Here is an 8,453-nt window from a genome sequence, read left to right as displayed (position 1 = left end):
ATCCTGTAGTTGCTTATGAGTACATATGTATGTAGTAGGTTTTAAAATATAAATGTATACCTCAATCTCGGGAAGGTGGTTACCAGTGAGGAGAAAGGGAGTAAGACAGTGAGATGCTTCACCTGTAACTAATATTTTCTTTAAAAATTACATATCTAAGGGAAATCTGAGGGGCTTCCCCGGTGGTCCAGTGGCTGAGACTCCACGCTTCCATTGCAGGAGACTTGGGTTTGATCCCTGTCAGGGGACTGTACCCCATATGCTGTAACTAAGAGTTTGGATGCTGCAACTAAAAGATCTTGCATGCTACAGCTAAGGTTGAAGACGCCCTGTGCTATAACTAAGATCTGGTGCGGCCAGATGAATAAAACTAAATATTTTAAAAACAAAGTTCTGAGGAAAGACTTTATTGAATGTGATTTATTGTCAGGCACTATTCCAAGCCCTTTATATATGTCTATGTAGGTTCACTTAATCCTCAATGATAAATCAGTGCAGTGGGCATTAATGTTACCACCACCCTTCACTGAGGAGAAAACGCACAGTGAATCAAGTGACTTGCCTAATACCAGGATCAGTCACATGGCTCACAGGTGATAGGGATCTGAAGCCAGGAAGTCTGGCTCGAGTCCACAAGTTTAACCTGTTGCTTAACCCTGCTGCCAGGCCTTCCTCTCTGAATCTCCCATAGCAGGAAGGGTGAGTACCGAGCAGCTCTCAGGGTCTCACAGCGTGGCCTGTGACTTGCTCAGTGTCAAGGGCAGAGTTAACTACAGGGCCTTCTCTGTCAGAATTCAGTTTTTCTGGAGCCTCATCTGAAACTCTTCCCTTTGTGACTCACAAAGGTACAAGGTGACCACGTTTATCCAGGGCCGTCTCCTTCACTTGCCTCTCCCTGAAAATACGTGTCCAGTTTTTCACTCTTTCCTCACAGGAAGAGGGAAGACACTCCTCACCAATTCCTATCCCTCACCAGTTCCTTCTTCAGCATTTGCCTGGAATAGGACACCATCTATCTCCTCCTGGTTCCTGACTTGGCAAATGGCACAGCAACCCCTTTGCCTTTCAAGGGCAGAACCACACATCCCTCCCCAAGAATCCAGTTATACTAGAAGCTAACTTTCCCTCAGTGCAAGGTGAGAGCTCCTCTCCATTCCTCATACCCAACGAGCAGTGGCTGGAAGCATCGTTCAGACAAATCTCATGTCACAATGGAGGATTCTGGAAGGAACAGAGGACAGTGGGAAGTCACTGGAATCTGGGACTCTAACATTACTTAGCACTCCAGGAATTATCTTAGTCCTCAGTTCAGTTCAGTCTCTCAGTCATGTCCGACTCTTTGCAACCCCATGGACTGCAGCATGCCAGGCTTCCCTGTCCATCACCAACTCCTGGAGCTTGCTCAAACTCATGTCCTTCGAGTTGGTGATTCCATCCAGCCATCTCATCCTCTGTCATCCCCCTTTCTTCCTGACTTCAATCTTTCCCAACATCACCCTGATGCTTTTCCAATGAGAGCATCCATTGGATGGTCTCATTCCAAAGACCTTTTCCAATGAGACAGTTCTTCACATCCGGTGGCCAAAGGATTGGAGCTTCAGCTTCAGCATCAGTCCTTCCAATAAATATTCAGAACTGATTTCCTTTAGGATTGACAGGTTGGATCTCCTTGCAGTCCAAGGGACTCTCAAGAGCTTCTCCAACACCACAATTCAAAAGCATCAGTTCTTTGGTGCTCAGCTTTATCGTCCAACTCTCACATCCATACATGACTACTGGAAAAACCATAGATTTGACTATATATATGGACCTTTATTGGTAAAGTATTGTCTCTGCTTTTTAATATGCTGTCTAGGTTGGTCATAGCTTTTCTTCCAAGGAGCAAGCGTCTTTTAATTTCAAGGCTGCAGTCACCATCTGCAGTAATTTTGGAGCCCAAGAAAATAAAGTCTCACACTGTTTCTATTGTTTCCCCATCTATTTGCCATGAAGTGATGGGACCAGATGCCATGATCTTAGTCTGAGCCACCAGGGAAGCATCTTAGTCCTCATGATTACCACAAATAACCCGGAGGAACTTCACACCCACTCCTTTCATGAGGCTGAGGCTCAAAGGACCACTGCCAGAGTCATGGGGCTGTCTTAGAATGGGAAGTCTCTGGGCCGGGGGAGGGGCACCCAACGCCTCAGCCTGGGGATCACTGAGGCTTAGCAACCTGCAGGAGCCCCTGGAGCATAGGTGCATGGCACTATCCTATAAATCTTGTTAAGTCAGCAAGTCAGGAACACTCAGTATTGGGCTGCACCCCACAGGCCTGCAAACCCTGTACTTACCCAGCCTCAAGACAAAAACAATAAAATTTTAGTCTTTTAAAAATTTTTTTAACAATTAAAAAAATTGGCTGCATTGTGCTGCATGTGGAATCTTAGTTCCCCAACCAGATATCAAACCTGCACCCCTTGCAGAGGAAATGTGGATTCTTAACCACTGGACTGTAAGGGAGGTCCCTAAAGTGCTACGGTCTTGAGGGCCGATCTAGATTTTAGAAGTCATCGGCTGCAGCCTCTCTCTCCCAATGCAAGGGTCTCTTCCGTGTTGTCCCCGACTCACCACTTTTAACTGGGTTGGGAGGGGGGTTGTGTTCTTTCGATACTTGGTGAAACATCCCATTCTACTGATGGAGCATTTTCATTAAAGAGGTCTTTTACCTTGATCCAGAATTTGATTTCCATCTGCCCTATCCCCTGGCTCCCCTCCTCCCTTCCTTTAAACCACACGCACTAAATCTCTGGGTACTTCTGATTGATGATCTTTCACATATTTGAGAGTTCAGTTTTTTGCTTCTCCATGTGAAACTCCACCCTCCATGATGCTTCAGTGTTTCCGCACCGATTATGGCTTCCAGATCCTTCACCACCCAGCTGGTTCCTTGGAGTCCTTTAGAGAACTCGTGTCGGTGTGTGACTGGGTCTGGAGGATGCGAATGGATATGACCTCACACTCATCCCTCCATTACCTTTCATTTTATTTTTCTATCAATATTTGTTCTCCTTCCTGTTTAAACATGCTTGCCCTTCATAAGGGAATGAGAGAAACCGGAGTCCAGTGATTTCTGCCTTCTGTCAATCTATAATTCTTCCCAAACATAGCTTTAAACTGAATTCTCAACAGGGGTGATAAGACCTCTAAGGTGGCAAACATTGGTTCATGAGGGCAAAAGAAGGTCTAAACTATTAAAGTGGTTTTGTGGTCTTCCAAAGCAAAATCCTACTTGACAAAATCTTATTTCTGGGTATCTTAATTTATCAAAATCTTAATTTCTCTTGTTGGGGAGAGTTTGAATTTAGTATTTCTCTCTGGGGGGATTGCTAATGAAAAACCAGTTGGAAACACTTCTTTAAGCCAAAGTATGGAGGAAGCACAAGCTGGAATCAAGATTGCCGGGAGAAATATCAATAACCTCAGATATGCAGATGAAACCACCCTTATGGCAGAAAGTGAAGAGGAACTCAAAGGCCTCTTGATGAAAATGAAAGAGGAGAGTGAAAAGTTTGGCTTGAAGCTCAACATTCAAAAAACGAAGATCATGGCATCTGGTCCCATCACTTCATGGGAAATAGATGGGGAAACAGTGGAAACAGTGTCAGACTTTATTTTTTTGGGCTCCAAAATCACTGTAGATGCTGATTGCAGCCAGGAAATTAAAAGACGCTTACTCCTTGGAAGGAAAGTTATGACCAACCTAGATAGCATATTAAAAAGCAGAGATATTACTTTGCCAACCAAGGTCCGTCTAGTCAAGTCTATGGTTTTTCCCGTGGTCATGTATGGATGTGAGAGTTGGACTGTGAAGAAAGCTGATCGCCGAAGAACTGATGCTTTTGAACTGTGGTGCTGGAGAAGACTCTTGGGAGTCCCTTGGACTGCAAGGAGATCCAACCAGTCCATTCTAAAGGAGATCAATCTTGGGTGTTCATTGTTCAGCTAAAGCTGAAACTCCCAATACTTTGGCCACCTCATGCAATGATTTGACTCACTGGAAAAGACTCTGATGCTGGGAGGGATTGGGGGTGGGAGGAGAAGGGGACGACAGAGAATGAGATGGCTGGATGGCATCACCGACTCGATGGAGGTGAGTTTGAGTGAACTCCGGGAGTTGGTGATGGACAGGGAGGCCTGGCGTGCTGTGATTCATGGGGTCGCAGAGTCGGACACGACTGAGCGACTGAACTGAACTGATACCAAAGTGCTCAAATGTTTTTAGCATATAAGGAAGTCACAATCCCATGAGAATCTGGCCTCCTTAACTCTCTTCTTACACGTCTGTTCCCTGCGGTGTGTTCCTTTTCCCACTAGTGTTCACACGAATGGCCCTGGGCAAGCCTGGGAAGAGCTGGCCTTAGCCAGTCACACAAGGTTCTTTACCGCAGGGCTTCTCCGTGCGCCTCTACGTGTAGGCACACTCGTCTTTATCAAAACCACCCTGGGAAGGAGCATGGTCCCTGTCCTGTGTCACAGTCTGTGAAATAGGTTATGAACTGCTCAAGGTTCCACCGCCAGGAAGCGGTGAAGACTAGGAGCGTGAGTGCTGGGCCAATCCTACCTTTGAAGTTCACGTAAAACCCTCAACGAAATAGTTATTAGTATCATTTATTTAAGGCTTCCCTCATGGCTCAGATGATACAGAATCTGCCTGCAATGCAAGAGACCCGGCTTTGATCCCTGAGTTGGGAAGACCCCTTGGAGAAGGGAAAGTCTACCCACTCCAGTATTCTGGCCTGGAGAATTCCATGGACAGAGGAGCCTGGCGGACTATAGTCCATGGGATCGCAAAGAGTTGGACATGACTGAGCAATTAACATCACATCATTTATTTACTGTTAATGAACTTTAGGAGCTTCCCAGCTGGTGCTAGTGGTAAAGAACCTACCTGCCAATTCAGGGGACATAAGAGATGCAGGTTTGATCCCTGGGTTGGGAAGATCCCCTGAAGTAGGAATGGCAACCCATTCCGGTTTTCTTGCCTGGAGAATCCCATGGACAGAGGAGCCTGGTGGGCTACAGTCCAGGGGGTTTCAAAGAATCGAACGCTACAGAGCATGGGTGCACAGTGAACTTTACAGCCTGTGGGCAGCTGCTGGGAAGAATCCCAAGCAGTCCTGGCGCACGTCGCTCACTAATTGTCCTGTGTGCTGGTTGGAGACGGTAGTAGGTGAGAGATTCCAACCTTCCACAAAGTCCGTCAATACTTCAGTGACTCCCCACCTGTTGGTTGCCCCCTTGTTCCTGTCTTGGTTTATAACTCCTCAATAAGCCCTCCCTGCTCCCTGTTCCTTTTCCTAGCCTCTGGTTGGAAATCACTGGAATTGGGCTACTTTGGCTCCTCTCCAAAGGGCCTGCAGAAGTGAGCCAGTGTGACTAGCACATTGCTTTAAATGCTACACTGGATCTGGCCCCTAAGACCCTGAACTTGGAAGGCACCCAGTCCAGTGCCTCGCAAACGCAGGGCTCCAAAAAATGCCAGCCCTTCTCATTTTCATCCTCATGTTCCTTTCTTGTCCAAAGTCACACTCTGGCTTCTCATCTGAGTTTTACTTTCCATTTCTGAAACGTGTTCCTGCAAGATCTTACCCATCTGACATCCCAAAGCAGAGCACAGGGCTTTCCTGTAACCTTACCTGCAACCTCACACCTGACCTTGAGAGGGGTGCCTATTCAGGCAGGTGGCCCTCAGGTAAGATAATTATGTGTGTGCCCCACCCCACCCTACATCTCAAATGAAAACCACTTTGGAACTCTGAGATGCAAGGGCAAGGAAAACAGCCATAGTCCAGGAAAAGGATTTTTATTTTATTTAAAAATTATTTACAATGTATTGAGCCTTCATAAATACTTTATTTCAAAATCCTCTTTTTTAAAACTTTTTTTTTAACCTGAAGAAAATCCTGGGATGGGGTGGGGTAAAGGGAGAGGAGTGGTGACAGGCTCCTTAGGGATTTTGCAAAGAGACAGGTGTAAAGCAACAGCAGTGGCCTAAGGGGTAATGAAAGGAAGACTAGCCAGGCGGAACCCTCGGGCCAGTGGCCAGCTGGGCAAGAAGACTGCGTGACTGCAGACCTTGTTTGAAACAGCATTCACCTCTTTGGGTTAGAGGCACCCAGCACCGAGGGCTGACACTTTGGCTGTTTCTACCAGGCAAGGGTAGGTTTTGGGGGTGGGTGGTAGCTGTGAGTTATCTACGAGAAGTCATGCACTGTTGAGCCTCAGGCATGGCCAGGCAAAGGATGTGAAGTCAATAATACACTGCTGAAAAAGGCAAAGTCCACTTCCACATGCTGTGCCCCTCCTGTCTGCAGACACTTGCTGGGGTTTGATGGGGACCAAGTTACGTGGGTGTACGCTGTCCAATACCATAGGGTATGCCAAGGACTTCTGACGACTTCCACTTGGTGGGTGCCAGCTTTCACCATCGATTTGATGGACACTTGGGAAGACCATTTACAACTAAAAATCTGTCTCAAACTACCCAGTTTTCACTTCATTCTGCATTGCAGAAACTCTGGGCTGAAAGTTCCACTAGTTAAAATAGTGGATTTTGACACTTTGCAGGTCTAAGAACTTTGAGAATTGCATGAAAGCTTTAGCCCTCTAGAAAACACACTTAAGAAGGCAGACACTAAATTCTGACAGAGTTAGGGGTTTCATAGACCCTCTGAAGTCCAACAATGGACCCCCTGGAGTGATGGACCCTAAGTTAAGAACCCCTGAGGTAAAGGTTCCTGTGGGTAAGCATTTTGAGATGCAAATAACCCAGAGGAATTATCAGTCTCTCCACCCTCTATGTGATTATTGATTGAATGGGTGGGTATAGGGAGGTGGGAGTAATGGTTTTGGAGGAAGATGAGGGAAGCCTGAGAATTACATCCCCAGAAAAAAGTTAGGGAATGGTTTTGAGATGAGCACTGGATCACTGGATCTGAACGAGGGAACCCAATGGGTGGGATATACATCAGAAAGGGATACAGGTGTTCCAAAGACAACCTTCACTTCCACATTTTCCGAAAGGCTGGCTCTGTGGTTTCTGATCAGTTTACTCTTCAAGCAGGTCTGTGCAGTCATCCTGCCATCTGGTGGTCACGCTTGGAATTTCACCTGTCCCAAGTGCAATGAAGTGAGGTTAAAGTTGCTCAGTCGCATCGGATTCTTTGAGACCCCATGGACTACACAATCCATGAACTTCTCCAGACCAGAATAATGGATAATACTAATGGATAATAATAGTGGATAATAATAATGGATAATAATAACTTCTCCAGACCAGAATATCCTTTCCCTTCCCTAGGGGATCTTCCCAACCCAGGAATTGAACCCAGGTCTCCCGCATTGTAGGCGGATCTTTACCAGCTGAGCCACAAGGGAAGTCCAACATCAGGTGAAAATGGTGTTGAATGTACCAGCTCTCTCTGGTACTTTATTCAGAGATCTGGTACATTCTCGGAATAAAGTACACTCAGTTGACTTGATGCAGTGGAGGAAAGGGTGGGAGTGGGGGAATGGACCAAAAAAAGAAGAGTGATTCTTCAGTGTTCCAGTGGTAATACACACTGAAGCCGCATGAGAGCTTGCATCCTTCTTGGCTGTCCTGGGCACTCTTTGGTTTGTCATGGCTAAAACTTTTCCACACACACATATATATGTATTTTGAATTTAAAACCTGAAGTTCCATCTCTGGCTCCCAAATGGGTTTCTCTTCTTCTTGCTCCTCCTCTTCCAGAGCAGATTTACTGATGGACTGATGACTACTAATCAGGAGCCAAAACAGATGTGTCCCTGGGAAATACAGTGACTAGAGGTTCCATCTAACATTCTTTTCATTCCAGCTGAGACACATCTCCCAGGCTGCTGGAACCCTCTTCTAACAGGAAACTGGTCACCAACAGTTTTCTGTCCTGTAACGTCACATGGCAGCATGACCGAGTCCCGCTGCCCTAATGTTCTGAAGAAATTCTTGGTGCATCTCCCGAACTAAGCCTCTTACCTGCTGCCCCAGCCTCCTTTGTTCTCACCTGCCAGTGGCACCTTTTGACCTAAGGGAAGCATGAAATATGGTGCCAAGGGACACCAAGGAACAGGAAGTGCATCAGGGGTCCTAGAGTGGCATTGTCAGCCTGGGGTCATTTTTCCTGCAGTCCCAGACAGTGCTGCGGACGAGATCATTTCTAGCATGTTCCACTGAGGCACCTCCTTCCGTCACTGCCACCGCAAGGCTCTGAGTCAAACTGGAGGCGATGAAAGAAAATCTGCCACGCTGACGGCTGGGGGTGAAGAGGTGGTAAAGAAAGCAGTACGCTCTGTCACCAGTGGGAGGCCTCGGGGAGAAGCAGACGAAGGGAGAATGGGTTCTCCCCAGAGCTCTGGAATCTCACGCCCCCAGTGGACGCCGACAGCCCTG

This window comes from Moschus berezovskii, chromosome 12 (genome assembly GCF_049115385.1).
Source record: "Moschus berezovskii isolate FMDL1 chromosome 12, NW_MosBer_1.0, whole genome shotgun sequence".
NCBI classification, from domain to species: Eukaryota; Metazoa; Chordata; class Mammalia; order Artiodactyla; family Moschidae; genus Moschus; species Moschus berezovskii.
Note: the sequence above shows the minus strand (reverse complement) of the source record.